The 16,670-nt window shown below is 42.9% G+C and overlaps 1 non-coding gene across 1 annotated transcript; it reads right to left on the bottom strand.

The window, feature by feature from the left end:
• Window positions 1-16,109: 16,109 nt before the first annotated feature.
• LOC123731486 (U7 small nuclear RNA) lies at window positions 16,110-16,164 on the bottom strand. Its single transcript, XR_006762639.1, has one exon. It is a non-coding gene; the product is annotated as a U7 small nuclear RNA (small nuclear RNA).
• Window positions 16,165-16,670: the final 506 nt, after the last annotated feature.

The raw sequence follows: 16,670 nt of genomic DNA, 5'->3' as shown, positions 1-16,670 counted from the left end.
GCAATTTGGCAGAACATTGCTCTGGGAACTATAAGGAGTATCTCAGTTTCAAGGTAAGAAACCTGGTGTGGTATCAGTCAGTCTCATGCAGGAACCAACCATGCTTATATGACTTGTTTTTTTAGCAGTATAAAGGGACTGAAAAGGGAACACCCCTTTTCATAGTTTCATCAGGCTTGTATTGAGTTTACTGATTATTCTGTGCCGCTAGGGTTACAATAATATGCCCCCTCTCAGATTGTCCGAGTGTGACTTCGTCCCAATGGGTTACTGAAGCCAGTGTTTCCAGCAATGATACTACCTGGGTAGGTGTACTGAGATGGAATACCCACCTGCTAGGTACGAGGTCGTCAAAGTTCTCATTAGCAGCTTTGAGAAAATCCTTGTATACCCTGCTCATCTGCCAGACAGGCTCAGACTCTTGCGGTGGCAGTACTTCTTTAGTGGGTTGTATTTGTTTGATATACTTTCTGTTTTCACTTCATAGTCAAAATATTACTAAACTATTCAACATTCAAATTACTTTGGTTGGAGCCAAGGGATTATCTGCATATTTAATTTATTCTAGTTACAGGTGCTTACAGAGTAAAAATAGCCATTCAACCAGTTTTGAAAAGAGAAAATAGAACATTCTGCTAAAACGTGCAAGGGTGCTAAAAAATCTAATGTCCTTCTGGTTTCCTCAAGCGATCAAGTGTAGGGCAAAACGTCAATTCAATCAACAGAGTTTTTTCTCCCATTACTGGATCAGTGTCTGGAAATCAGGACAGTTGCTGTTCAATATGCGATATGACTAGAATGGCGTTGTAAACAAAAGCCAACTTTCCATGACATAGACGTCTTATATGGTCAGAAAGCTTAAACGATTGTTAATCTAACTGAAGGTTCAGTTAGAGTAGCTATTAAAGCGAAAAAAATACCATGCTATTGTTTGAGGATAGTGCACAACAACTTAACACTTTTATCAAGGCAACTGGTTTGATACATTCACCTCTGAGGGTATATAATGTACTTAGATTCAGTAATCTTGCTCTGTTTGTCATCCTGCGGGTCCCAGAGATAAAATGTAGCATAGTTTTGTTTGATGAAATTCATTTTTATATCCTAACAGGATCCATGTTGTATACAGCGTTTCACACGAATTCCGACTCTTTCAACTTGCAACAAAACAATCTATGAAATCTAAACAGCTAAACTTTGTTTCACCTGGTCAAGTTCGGTTTCTGTACAATCCTCAGACACTCTAGAAGGCAACCAAACTTTATTTCATCATTCTACCGTACGTATTGGCCACACAACACGTCTAATGAGACGGCGGTGTTCACTTGAGTGACAGTCTCTTGGTCCAATGACTACCTATCGTTTTGAAACATAAATGGCTAGATAGCAATGAGCTGGGCTTTAAATGAGTATGTGATGGCCCTTTGTAGAAGTAACGGCATTGTCCTATGGCTGCGCACAACGCGATTCATTCTCCATTGAAAATCCACAAGACACGGGAGTTTACGTTACGCAGCGCTGGCTTTCTTCTACAAAGTTTTCTCAAAACTTAAAGTACAACATGGCTACTAAGAGTATAAACGCTAAATCAAACTTCAAGTATACACATTTGGATGAGATTATTGTAAAAATTGTCCGTGAGAGTGACACGAGGAGTCCTACGCGCAAGAAATATTGGAAGAAGATAACGTTACTTTTTTAGATCAGTAAGTAAAATATTTTTGCTTCTTGTGCTAATCCAGTTGTTTAAATGGTTGCATATTCATTTAAGATATTTGTTTTTGATTTCTATATATGTACTGTATATATAATATATAGACCTGAGGCATACAACATGTTAGTATAGTCTATGCGTCTTATTGCCTACTGATCCCATATTTCATTAGAACTAAGAACAGATATAGCCCTTGGTTCACTCCAGACCTGACTGCCCTTGACCAGCACAATTGATTGATTTGTGTCTGAGCGACAGTTGCTATTACATCGGCTGCGTCACCAGTTCTCTATAGTCATTAAGTTGACAAGACATCAGTATTATCTACCTCAATCTGAAATCCATAACAGGACAGCTTCCAAATTCCCAAATAACCATTCAAATAATAAAACAAATGTCTGAAAGCACTTCAAGACATTCATTACACATTTCGCTGCGTCATTACTCTCTATTTCAGAGATGGTAATGAAAGTTGTTGGCCCTCAGAAAGTTTAAATAATGTTTACTTTCTTTGCTCCCTTCAAGGTATGACAGGTCATTTTCAGTTTCGATTATTCATTGCTTCATGAGGTATTCACCTGGAATGCATTTCATTTAACAGGTGTGCCTTGTTAAAAGTTAACTTGTGGAATTTCTTTCCTTCTTAATGCGTTTGAGCCAATCAGTTGTGTTATGACAAGGTAGGGGTGGTATACAGAAGATAGGCCTATTTGGTTAAAAGACCAAGTCCATATTATGGCGAGAACAGCTCAAATAAGCAAAGAGAAACGACAGTCCATCATTACTTTAAGACATGAAGGAAGTGGTGGAAGTGGTGTTGGAGGGCCAGTAGGAGGCACTCTTTCCTATGGTCTAAAAAAAATAGGGACATTGACCTATGTGGGGTGCCGTCTTTCGGATGGGAGGTTAAACGTGTGTCCTGACTCTCTGTGGTCACTAAAGATCCCATGGCACTTATCATAAGAGCAGGGGTATTAACCCCTAATGTCCTGGCTAAATTCCCAATCTGGCCCTCATACCTTCACGGTCACCTAATCATCCCCAGCTTCCAAGTGACTCATTCTTCTCCATTCCTCTACCCTGTAACTACTCCCCAGGTTGTTGCCGTAAATGAGAATATGTTCTCAGTCAACTTACCAGGTAAAATAAGGGCAAAATAAATGAAAGTCAGTTAATCTGGAAAATTTAAACAACTTTGGAAGTTTCTTCAAGTGCAGTCACAAAAACCATCAAGCGCTATGATGAAACTGGCTCTCATGAGGACCGCCATAGGAAAGGAAGACCCAGAGTTACCTCTGTTGCAGAGGATAAGTTCATTAGCATTCCAGCCTCAGATTGCAGCCCAAATAAATGCTTCACAAAGTTCAAATAACAGACACCTCAACATCAACTGTTCAGAGGAGATTGTGTGAATCAGGCCTTCATGGTCGAATTACTGCAAAGAAACCACTACTAAAGGACAACAATAATAACAAAAGACTTGCTTGGGCCAAGAAACACAAGCAATGTACATTAGACTGGTGGAAATCTGTCCTTTGGTCTGATGTGTCCAAATTTGAGATTTTTGGTTCCAACCGCCGTGTGTTTGTGAGACGCAGAATAGGATGATCTCCGCATGTGTGGTTTTCACCGTGAAGCATGCAGGAGAAGGTGTGATGGTGTGGGGGTGCTTTGCTGGTGACACTGTCTGTGATTTATTTAGAATTCAAGGCACACTTAACCAGCATGGCTACCACAGCATTCTGCAGCAACACGCCATCCCATCTGGTTTGCGCTTAGTGGGACTATCATTTGTTTTTAATCCGGACAATGACCCAAAACACACCTCCAGGCTAACTAGCATGCTAGTTAGCTAGTTAGCTAGGGCGTCATAGGACACGGTGCACTAGGTGGATTTTCCCGGAAGAATACTGTACCAAGTTATCTAGCGGAATAAACTAAGTTTGAGCCTATTCCTGGAAACATTGAACCACTGTAGTTTACATCAATTTTAATTTCTAGTGGTAGCTAGAAAAGTTATATTTTAGCATTTTAGTGTTTCAGTGAATTGTTAGTGAGGGATGCCCTGCTCTCTCGCTTCCCCAGTTGTTTAGTTAATTTTTCATGCCAATCTCCTTTGCATTAGCGTAGCCTCTCCTGTAGCCTATCAACTATGTGTCGGTCTATCCCTGTTCTCTCCTCTCTGCACAGGCCATACAAACGCTTCACATCGCTTGGCCGCTGCCACTCTAACCTGGTGGTCCCAGCGCGTACGACCCACGTGGAGTTCCAAGTCTCCGGCAGCCTCTGGAACTGCCGGTCTGCGGCCAACAAGGCAGAGTTCATCTCAGCCTATGCTACCCTCCAGTCCCTCGACTTCTTGGCGCTGACGGAAACATGGATTACCACAGAAAACACTGCTACTCCTACTGCTCTCTCCTCGTCTGACCACGTGTTCTCGCACACCCGAGAGCATCTGGTCAGCGGGGTGGTGGCACTGGAATCCTCATCTCTCCCAAGTGGACATTATCTCTTTCTCCCCTGACCCATCTGTCTATCTCCTCCTTTGAATTCCATGCTGTCACAATCACTAGCCCATTCAAGCATAACATCCTTACCATTTATCGCCCTCCAGGTTCCCTTGGAGAGTTCATCAATGAGCTTGACGCCTTGATAAGTTCCTTTCCTGAGGATGGCTCACCCCTCACAGTTCTGGGTGACTTTAACCTCCCTACGTCTACCTTTGACTCATTTCTCTCTGCCTCCTTCTTTCCACTCCTCTCCTCTTTTGACCTCACCCTCTCACCGTCCCCCCCTACTCACAAGGCAGGCAATACGCTTGACCTCATCTTCACTAGGTGCTGTTCTTCTACTAATCTCACTGCAACTCCCCTCCAAGTCTCTGATCACTACCTTGTATCCTTTTCCCTCTCGCTCTCCTCCAACACTACTCACTCTGCCCCTACTCAGATGGTATTGCGCCGTCGCAACCTTCGCTCTCTCTCTCCTGCTACTCTCTCCCCTCTGCTCAATCCTTCTCCAACCAATCTCCTGATTCTTCCTCCTCAACCCTCCTCTCCTCCCTTTCTGCATCCTTTGACTCTCTATGTCCCCTGTCCTCCCGACCGGCTCGGTCCTCCCCTCCTGCTCCGTGGCTTGACGACTCATTGCGAGCTCACAGAACAGGGCTCCGGGCAGCCGAGCGGAAATGGAGGAAACCTAGCCTCCCTGCGGACCTGGCATCTTTTCACTCCCTCCTCTCTACATTTTCCTCCTCTGTTTCTGCTGCTAAAGCCACTTTCTACCACTCTAACTTCCAAGCATCTGCCTCTAACCCTAGGAAGCTCTTTGCCACCTTCTCCTCCCTCCTGAATCCTCCTCCCCCCCTCCTTCGTCAACCATTTTGAAAAGAAGGTTGACGCCATCCGATCCTCGTTTGTTAAGTCAAACGACACCGCTGGTCCTGCTCACATTTCCCTACCCTATGCTTTGACCTCTTTCTCCCCTCTCTCTCCAGATGAAATCTTGCGTCTTGTGATGGCCGGTCGCCCAACAACCTGCCCGCTTGACCCTATCCCCTCCTCTCTTCTCCAGGCCTTACCTCACCTCTTACCTCACCTCGCTCATCAACTCATCCTTGACCGCTGGCTACATCCCTTCCGTCTTCAAGAGAGCGAGAGTTGCACCCCTTCTCAAAAAACCTACACTCGATCCCTCCGATGTCAACAACTACAGACCAGTATCCCTTCTTTCTTTTCTCTCCAAAACTCTTGAACGTGCCGTCCTTGGCCAGCTCTCCTGCTATCTCTCTCAGAATGACCTCCTCAATCCAAATCAGTCAGGTTTCAAGGCTGGTTATTCAACTGAGACTGCTCTTCTCTGTGTCACGGAGGCTCTCCGCACTGCTAAAGCTAACTCTCTCTCCTCTGCCCTCATCCTTCTAGACCTATCTGCTGCCTTTGATACTGTGAACCATCAGATCCTCCTCTCCACCCTCTCCGAGTTGGGTATCTCCGGCGCGGCTCACTCTTGGATTGCGTCCTACCTGACAGGTCGCTCCTACCAGGTGGCGTGGCGAGAATCCATCTCCGCACCACTGGTGTCCCCCAGGGCTCAATTCTAGGCCCTCTCCTATTCTCGCTATACACCAAGTCACTTGGCTCTGTCATATCCTCACATGGTCTCTCCTATCATTGCTACGCAGACGACACACAATTAATCTGCTCCTTTCCCCCTTCTGATAACCAGGTGGCGAATCGCATCTCTGCATGTCTGGCAGACATATCAGTGTGGATGACGGATCACCACCTCAAGCTGAACCTCGGCAAGACGGAGCTGCTCTTCCTCCCGGGGAAGGACTGCCCTTTTCATGATCTCGCCATCACGGTGGACAACTCCATTGTGTCCTCCTCCCAGAGTGCTAAGAGCCTCGGCGTGACCCTGGACAACACCCTGTCGTTCTCCGCTAACATCAAGGCGGTGACCCGATCCTGTAGGTTCATGCTATACAACATTCGCAGAGTACGACCCTGCCTTACACAGGAAGCGGCGCAGGTCCTATTCCAGGCACTTGTCATCTCCCGTCTGGATTACTGCAACTCCCTGTTGGCGGGGCTCCCTGCCTGTGCCATTAAACCCCTACAACTCACCCAGAACGCCGCAGCCCGTCTGGTGTTCAACCTTCCCAAGTTCTCTCACGTCACCCCGCTCCTCCGCACACGCCACTGGCTTCCAGTTGAAGCTCGCATCTGCTACAAGACCATGGTGCTCGCCTACGGAGCTGTGAGGGGAACGGCACCTCCGTACCTTCAGGCTCTGATCAGGCCCTACACCCAAACAAGGGCACTGCGTTCATCCACCTCAGGCCTGCTGGCCCCCCTACCTCTGCGGAAGCACAGTTCCCGCTCAGCCCAGTCAAAACTGGTCGCTGCTCTGGCACCCCAATGGTGGAACAAGCTCCCTGGACAGCGGAGTCAATCACCACCTTCTGTAGACACCTGAAACCCCACCTCTTTAAGGAATACCTGGGATAGGATATAGTAATCCTTCTAACCCCCCCCCCCAAAAAAAGATATATAGATGTACTATTGTAAAGTGGTTGTTCCACTGGATATCTTAAGGTGAATGCACCAATTTGTAAGTCGCTCTGGATAAGAGCGTCTGCTAAATGACGTAAATGTAAATGTAAGCACTATTTGACCAAGGACAGTGATGGCGTGCTGCATCAGATAACCTGGCCTCCACAATCACCTGACCTCAACCCAATTGAGATGGTTTGGGATGAGTTGGACTGCAGAGTGAAGGAAAAGCAGCCAACAAGTGCTCAGCATATGTGGGAACTCCTTCAAGACTGTTGGAAAAGCATTCCTCATGAAGCTGGTTGAGAGAATGCCAAGAGTGTGTAAAGCTGTCATCAAGGCAAAGGGTGGCTACTTTGAAGAATCTCAAATATAAAATATATTTTGATTTGTTTAACACTTTTTTGGTTACTACATTATTTCATAGTTTTGATGTCTTCACTATTATTCTACAATGTATAAAATTGTGAAAATAAAGAAAAACCCTTGAATGAGTAGGTGGGTCCAAACTTGACTGGTACTGTAGTTCCAAGTGTTTTGGAAAATATGAAGTGTTGATATCATAAGGTGAATGCACCAATTTGTAAGTCGCTCTGGATAAGAGCGTCTGCTAAATGACGTAAATGTAAAAATGTTGATCTAAAAATGCCTGAGTAGGCTACAGACAAAAAGCAGGATGATAGTAATTCAGATCATTTGGATGGATTGAATCCCGACAGTTTCTAGTCGGAACACGTTTGTGCTTTCCAAATCAGAACTGATTTAAAAGGGTTTTAATGTTGTTGATTAACAGTTGGGATCTTTCCCAACAATTTTGAAGTATTTATTTCCTCACCTCCTTTCTTTCACTACCTCTGATCTTAAGGTCATTGAATAGGTGAAAGCACCCACCATTATTTGCAAATAACTCAAACTTTCGGATAAACAATCCATTGATGTCAGTGATAGATTTGAGTGCCATTTTGAGACACTGAAGCATACTGTATCTCTGGTTAGGATTCGTCTCAATGTCCTTATGGCTCTATGCATCATTTTCTGTTGACAGACTAGATTTTGAACAGTGGTTTCACACTGCTGCCCAATGCCGATCAGATATTATGCTCTCTCAGCCACTCAGCAGAGTAGATGGGAAACACTGCAGAGCGAAACAGGAAAATGATGGAATATTGAGAGTGAATATAATGCTATTTCCGTAACATCACAGTCGATATGGACTCCAGCCAGACCTGAATAAGGGAGCTTGGTTGTTGCGATGTCTTTCTTGAGGGTGTGATGGACTGAGTTCAAACCTGGGTTTTCTCTGTGCTACAAGACTGAGTTAGCTCTGTGAGATAAAGCCTAGGCATCAGCTCGGGGAGCTAACACACATTTTCAAGTCTCAGGCAAGGTTACTCATCACGCTAGCATGGTTCACTAAATTAACCACAGTTCTGGATGATTAATCCAATTTGGAAAGTGAATTAGCAATTTGCTAAATGTAAATGGAAGCGAAAAAGCTGTTTAGTGCAGGCATCAATTATTGCCGTCTGTCACGCCCTGACCATAGAGAGCCCTTGGTTCTCTATGGTGTAGTAGGTCAGGGCGTGACTAGGGGGTGTTCTAGTTTATATTTTCTATGTTGGTGTTTTGTATGGTTCCCAATTAGAGGCAGCTGGAAATCGTTGCCTCTAATTGGGGATCATATTTAGGTAGACGTTTTTCCACCTGTGTTTGTGGGATGTTGTTTTGAGTGAGTACATGTAGCACCACTGTAGCACGGTTCGTTGTTTGTTTGAAAGTTTCACTAAAATAAAGATGTGGAACTTTAATCATGCTGCGCCTTGGTCCGTCTCTCCACACGACCGTGACACCGTCAGAGTAGCTCATAATCAAGGATAATAAACAAGCAATAGTATTTACCACATTTAGTTTAGAAGGAAATGTATTTTATTTATTTCACCTTTATTTAACCAGGTAGGCAAGTTGAGAACAAGTTCTCATTTACAATTGCGACCTGGCCAAGATAAAGCAAAGCAGTTCGACAACATACAACAACACAGAGTAAATACAATAAATAGCAAGTAAAAACACTGGGAAAAAATACAATATAGCAAGTAAAAACACTGGATTGGTAGATTTGTAGTAGAAGAAAGTGCAAAGTAGAAAAATAGTTAATGGGGTGCAAAGGAGCAAAATAAAATAAATAAAATAAATAAATACAGTAGGGGAAGAGGTAGTTGTTTGGGCTAAATTATAGATGGGCTATGTACAGGTGCAGTGAGCTGTGAGCTGATCTGACAGCTGGTGCTTAATTAAAGCTAGTGAGGGAGATAAGTGTTTCCAGTTTCAGAGATTTTTGTAGTTCGTTCCAGTCATTGGCAGCAGAGAACTGGAAGGAGAGACGGCCAAAGGAGGAATTGGCTTTGGGGGTGACCAGAGAGATATACCTGCTGGAGCGCGTGCTACAGGTGGGTGCTGCTATGGTGACCAGTGAGCGAAGATAAGGGGGGACTTTACCTGGCAGGGAGCCAGTGGGTTTGGCGACGATTATGAAGCGTACAGCCAACGAGAGCGTACAGGTCGCAGTGGTGGGTAGTATATGGGGCTTTGGTGACAAAACGGATGGCACTGTGATAGACTGCATCCAGTCTGTTGAGTAGGGTATTGGAGGCTATTTTGTAAATGACATCGCCAAAGTCGAGGATCGGTAGGATGGTCAGTTTAACGAGGGTATGTTTGGCAGCATGAGTGAAGGATGCTTTGTTACGAAATAGGAAGCCAATTCTTGATTTAACTTTGGATTGGAGATGTTTGATGTGAGTCTGGAAGGAGAGTTTACAGTCTAACCAGACACCTAGGTATTTGTAGTTGTCCACATATTCTAAGTCAGAACCGTCCAGAGTAGTGATGCAGGACAGGCGGGCAGGTGCAGGCAGCGATCGGTTGAAGAGCATGCATTTAGTTTTACTTGTATTTAGGAGCAGTTGGAGGCCACGGAAGGAGAGTTGTATGGCATTGAAGCTCGTCTGGAGGGTTGTTAACACAGTGTCCAGAGAAGGGCCAGAAGTATACAGAATGGTGTCGTCTGCGTAGAGGTGGATCAGAGACTCACCAGCAGCAAAAGCGACATCATTGATGTATACAGAGAAAAGAGTTGGCCCAAGAATTGAACCCTGTGGCACCCCCAGAGAGACTGCCAGAGGTCCGGACAACAGGCCCTCTGATTTGACACACTGAACTCTATCAGAGAAGTAGTTGGTGAACCAGGCGATGCAATCATTAGAGAAACCAAGGCTATTGAGTCTGCCGATGAGGATGTGGTGATTGACAGAGTCGAAAGCTTTGGCCAGGTCAATGAAAACGGCAGCACAGTATTGTTTCTTATCAATGGCGGTTACGATATCGTTTAGGACCTTGAGCGTAGCTGAGGTGCACCCATGACCAGCTCTGAAACCAGATTGCATAGCGGAGAAGGTGCGGTGGGATTCGAAATGGTCGGTAATCTGTTTGTTGACTTGGGTTTCGAAGACCTTAGAAAGGCAGGGTAGGATGGATATAGGTCTATAGCAATTTGGGTCAAGAGTGTCCCCTCCTTTGAAGAGGGGGATAACAGCAGCTGCTTTCCAATCTATGGGAATCTCAGACGACACGAAAGAGAGGTTGAACAGGCTAGTAATAGGGGTTGCAATAATTTCGGCAGATAATTTTAGAAATAAAGGGTCCAGATTGTCTAGCCCTGCTTATTTGTAGGGGTCCAGATTTTGCAGCTCTTTCAGAACATCAGCTGAATGGATTTGGGAGAAGGAGAAATGGGGAAGGCTTGGGCGAGTAGCTGTGGGGGGTGCAGTGCTGTTGACTGCAGTAGGGGTAACCAGGTGGAAAGCATGGCCAGCCGTAGAAAAATGCTTATTGAAATTCTCAATTATAGTGGGTTTATCGGTGGTGACAGAGTTTCCTATCCTCAGTGCAGTGGGCAGTTGGGAGGAGGTGTTCTTATTCTCCATGGACTTTACAATATCCCAGAACTTTTTTGAATTTGTGTTGCAGGAAGCAAATTTCTGCTTGAAAAAGCTAGCCTTGGCTTTTCTAACTGCCTATGTATATTGGTTTCTAACTTCCCTGAAAAGTTGCATATCACGGGGGCTGTTTGATGCTAATGCAGAACGCCATAGGATGTTTTTGTGTTCGTTAAGGGCAGTCAGGTCTGGGGAGAACCAAGGGCTATATCTGTTCCTGGTTCTAAATTTCTTGAATGGGGCATGCTTATTTAAGATGGTAAGGAAGGCATTTAAAAAAAATAACCAGGCATCCTCTACTGACGGGATGAGGTCAATATCCTTCCAGGATACCAGAGCCAGGTCGATTAGCAATGCATATTTAGATGCCATTCATTTTAGATGCAGGCCTTTACTTTACTTCTATCTCCTCCCGAGGCTGGTTAGTGTAGATTCATGCCTAGCTTTGCCTTTCTCTCTCTCCCATTGATGAAAATACCACAGCGAGAACATTTCGGCCACTTATCCATGTGATGTATGATTGGCTGCTTTGATGTACAATGGTTTGGACCCAATTTTGCAACACATTACTGTGGCAAACATTCAGCAAACAGTAATTTAAAACCAATTAAAATATCCTTCATCAGTTGCCCCTCAGATGGACACCAACTGAAAAATGCAAGCGGGGCATACCAAAAACAACATGGCTATGGACAGTGGTGCCGGAGCTGGAAGAGATTGGTCTCTCATGGGACAGGGCGCAAGAGCTGTGGCCAAAGACAAACTCATGTGGCCAGACAGAATCGAAATTGTTGCATTCTTATGTCCCATCCAGGACTAAGAGGCCTAGTAAATATGTTAAACTCTGGTTGCTGATTTAAATATACATTAAAGTAGGGAGGTCCGGGGATCGTGGAGAATGAGCAGAACCTTCTCATCAGTGAGCGTCATTGATGGTTATGGGGTAATTTATCCAACATTATTAGTCAAGGGACTATGTTTACAGAAACATAGCCAGAGGGTGTTGTCATGATTTGACTGAATTGACAATTATTTTTAAGTTCTTGTCATCGCTTTTAAGATACACTCAGTCCCCTCCCTGATGTATAGTAGTCTCTCATGTCATGTGACCAGAATTTGTGTGGTGCCTTTTTGACTGACCTGATGAAATAATGATAAAAGTATATATTTTTTTATTCCATCTGATGACAAGGATTTGAAGACATGATGAGGATATTTTCTATTGCATGTATTCAATTTATTCATAATGGTTATTTTTAGGAGCCTATAATCCTATACTAACCCAGAATATCTTAAAATACTGGCATGTAATATTTCAGCTTCTTTACTTATTCAAGGTTTTCTACAAATGTCTTATTACTCATCCTGGGGAGTCTGTCCTCATACCAGATCTTCATTTGCAATACTTTACAATGACGTCAGAGACGTACAAATACTCATTAGGGGTTTATATTACATTAATTCATATGTAAAACCTCCATACCAGATCCCCTTTAATGTCTTCCGTGGAGGCTTTTTAACATGGGGGGTCCAATGGTAGTGAAGACAATGACTACGTACCGGGGTCACACACACACCACTGCACTCACAGACAGCCCTTTGTCATTCAATATTCAATTAGCTCCACTTAATTAGAGAAAAGAAATGTCCTGCCGCCCCTACCGTGTGAAATGCCACATGATTGTCATGGCATTCTGACAAACAGCCCCTGATATTGATGTGATTTTGATTAGCACTCACACACTTAAGCATACACACATTCAAGCACGCACAATCATTATGCATGACACACACACACACACACACACACACACACACACACACACACACACACACACACACACACACACACACACCTGGACCAATCTTATATTTCCTTCTGGGGATTTGGCATAGACACCACTGTATGCATCTGAATGAGGCAGAAATGGAATCCAGTTCAAATAGACTTTTTCATTATTCTCATTCAAAGAGCCAGGTATTTCTCAGGTTTCATAGCGGATTCTTTCTCTTTTATTATGTGTATTTGTCTTTGAGTTTGTAGGCAGTTCTGTTCATCTGTCCATCCTCTCCGGTTTGTGATCGTTGGAGCGTGAGGATAGACTGTGATCAATGACAGCCAGAAGATTTTGGGACTCTGAAAATATGTACTCACCCCACAACCTTGCACCCCTAGTGACAGCTCCCACTGTCTCTCTGTTGGTCTGTGGCTAAGAACTCAATCTATTGAAAATAAAGAAACCAAAAGAACCAAAAAAATAAGAAAGAAATGCCAACAGTAAAAGGTATATATTTTCCGCTGTCTTTGTTTTTATATAGTGTGTCTACAGCTCCTGGAGTAATAAAACAACACAATACTTCTACAACTCAGCAGTTTTTGGTGTTCCTGAACTGTTGTTGAGTGACATACGCTCAGAGGCCTGTCGCCATACAAGTCCAGACTTCTGCCTCATACAAATTGATTTCTTTAAAGTCCTGTAGTGATTTATTCTGTTTTACTTTTTTTTTGTCTGTGACCCTTCGGCCTGTTCTGTGCATATCTGGGAGGTACAGTACATACCATTTCAGAGGAGGCTGGTGGGAGGACCTATAGGAGGACTGGCTCATTGTAATGGTTGGACTGGAATGAATGGAACGGAGTCAAATATGTGGTTTCCATGTATTTGATGTTTGAAACCATTCCATTAATTCCATTCCAGCCATTACAATGAGTCTGTCCTCCAAATAGCTCCTCCCTCTCTCTAAATCCACACTCTCTCTCAACCTGTCATCTTTCTCTATCTTAACCCACTTTTTCCAACCCTCCATTCCCCTGCCAGACTCTCTCTCTTCTCTGAATCTCTCCCCTCTAAGTACACCGTTGATAGACAGCCACTGCAGATAAAGGGGGAATTAGCAGTAATGAAATCTAAAGAAGTGTTTTCTGGTCGATGAGCAGCCACTCTTATCAGTAACAAACAGGGACACGGTCTGACTAGGTAGTTAGAGCTTTTCCCCTTCTAAGCAGTTAGACTGATAATCTCTGATGTGTCAAAGCTACGATGTCACTTCGTTACTCTAATCTCTAGCATTTGGCAGTATTTACGCAAGACAAAATGTTGACGACTCGTTCCTGGGTCAATGAGAATTGACCCATCAATGATGGTTTGAATGCCAACTGCAATAATGTGATCTAGTTTCGGAATGATTTCAACGTCTCTCAAATAGGACCAGACGAAGTTGGGCTGGATAGTGTTTGTTGATGGCCATCCAACTACACCACGAACATTTGCCACAATAACTCACTTGTGATGCCTTGGTGTTCTACCGTCTCCACTACCTGACAAGCAAAAGTACTTTTGTATTTCTATTTCTTTCCTTCTGTATCTCCCTGTGTAGCTACGGTCTGACCAAAATGTCTTCATTTCTCTCAGAACAACCCAATATGAATTGATACAATATGTATATTGAATCATTCATTTTTTTGAATAATGGAGTTCTGTTTTTAGATTAATATAATTGCCCTGTTACAATTATTTTTGACAGGTTCATTCTTTTGCCGTCCTTTCTCCAACCCTGATGGAATTGGGACTCTTTGATAGATGGGTACCTAGGTGGTTGGACTGGCACATGAGTGTCTCCTACATTGAAACTGTCGACCCACTCTTTATTCTGGACAGAAGCAGAGGGCACAGCGTGATAGGTTATTATTATGGAGGTGTGATTGACAGGTACACTATATTTTGTCTCTCCCACAGGCAAACACATAGTGGTTTGTGGGAACATGAGGTTATTATGGATGGAATTTGTGGAAACATGGAGCTCCTTGTCTGTGCTAATTGACTGGTCACAGGGCACAGGGAGGAGAGGTGACAAAGCAGAAATAGACACAACACCCACACAACAAATGGCCTGAAACATTCTCTTCACCCAGATGATCTCTCTATTTCGCCCCATGTCTGCCTCTTTCTTTCTTTCTCTATCGTGCTTGATCTCTCTCTGTCTGTTTTATTTCTGTCTCTCCCCCACGCTCTCATGTCCATCGAGGACTGTAGGTCAAGGATCATCAACTGTATATTCATCCACGGGTCAATTTTTTTATGACTAAAACATAATCATTTCAAACCTTGCTTAAATTTGTATACGATCACATACTCTCTCTCTCTACTATGCGTGGGAATACTTTGGAACAGATTTTTTTTGTAAATCACTTGGAGCTGATTTGCTGGTGTTTTTACAGTGTTTTATGTCCAAAAATTAAAATAATAATAATAATACTTTTTCTCAGAAAACTTGGGGACAAAATAAAATCACCCGGGGGCCAAACCCTGCTGTAGGTAGACTGAAACATGTAAATTCATTTAAATTAAGTTGACTTCTGAAAAGAATAAGAGGACAGGAATGTTTGGAAAGTATTGCATATCCATCCCCCAACACCCCCCCCCGATACCATATATTAGATTTATGGGGACCATGGACATACCTTCCTGATGGTGACACATCTCTGAAGTAGTTGTTGACAAACTGCACTATATTTGGTTTAGAGATAATCTTACAACACATGGTCTCAACAGTCTTTTGTTATCGTTTGGATTATGGTGGAATGTAATGTTATGGAAGGAAGGAAGGAAGGCAAAATAGAACATTTGAAGTTCTCAGATGGTTAATACAAAATCTAACTTTTTCATTCTCCAACTGGACAGTGAAAATAGAGATCCTGATGCAGTCTCATTAACATTTGAAATATATTGAGTATTGGAGCAGGATTAGGAGACGGGATGACAAACGGCATGAAGCAGAGAGAAAGAAACCCTATGGAAAATTAACATCTATTTCAGGTGCAATTTTTATTGAATTACTGTCTAGCAATTGCACCTGCGGAGGGACATCTTGGAGAGAGAGAACAGAGAGAGAGAATATCATATTTTAAAAATGATAGAACCTCATCTGGACACATAATCTTCCTGGTTCAGCCACTCTCGATATATTTCCATCCCTTTTAATTTGCTTTCATCACTCAAAAAGCACTTGTTGTGTGAAGATGGAACTTTGGGCTTAATCAAAACTGCGCTGTTGCTGTCTTTTAGGTTAAGTCTTTCATCTGTAAAATTACCCATTTCACACATCCTACATGAATTTTTTTATTTGTATACAGTACTGTTTTTGCAGATTTTACTGTAGTATATTGTAGTATAATGTATTTACAGTTAAATATAGTATATATACTGTAGTAAAATAACTTTAGTATATACTACAGTAATTAATGTAGTGTTTTTGTGGACTGTAGTATACTGTACTATTTACTGTAGTGTTTTTGCAGACATTACTGTACTGTTTTTGTTTTATTATCTTTGACATAAAATTGTAGGACTTCTCCTTGAAAACCCCTACTGGAGAAATACTAAAAGAGCAAACTTTCCATAACCTGTAGGTAGGTAGGACTGAGTTCTGAACAGATTGTTCAACGCGTCTGCTCTTTTCTATGTATGGAACATGTATGGAACATAATACAATGCATTTGGAAAATATTCCCGACCCCTTGACGTTCTCCACATTTTGTTACGTTACAGCCTTATTCTAAAATTTATTAAATTCATGTTTTTCCTCATTAATCTAAACACAATACCCCATAATGACAAAGCGAAAACAGGTGTTTACATTTTTTTGCAAATTTATAAAACAAACAAAAAATAAATATCTTACTTACATAAGTATTCAGACTCTTCGCTATGAGACTCCAAATTAAGCTCAGGTGCATCCTGTTTCCATTGATCATCCTTGAGATGAACCTACAACTTGCTTGGAGTCAACCTGTGGTAAATTCAATTGATTGGACATGGTTTGGAAAGGCACACAGCTGTCTATATAAGGTCCCACAGTTGACAGTGCATGTCAGAGCAAAAACCAAGCCATGAGGTCGAAGGA

The sequence above is a fragment of the Salmo salar genome, chromosome ssa28, assembly GCF_905237065.1.
Source record: "Salmo salar chromosome ssa28, Ssal_v3.1, whole genome shotgun sequence".
NCBI classification, from domain to species: domain Eukaryota; kingdom Metazoa; phylum Chordata; class Actinopteri; order Salmoniformes; family Salmonidae; genus Salmo; species Salmo salar.
Note: the sequence above shows the minus strand (reverse complement) of the source record. Positions and strands in the feature narration are given on the sequence as shown.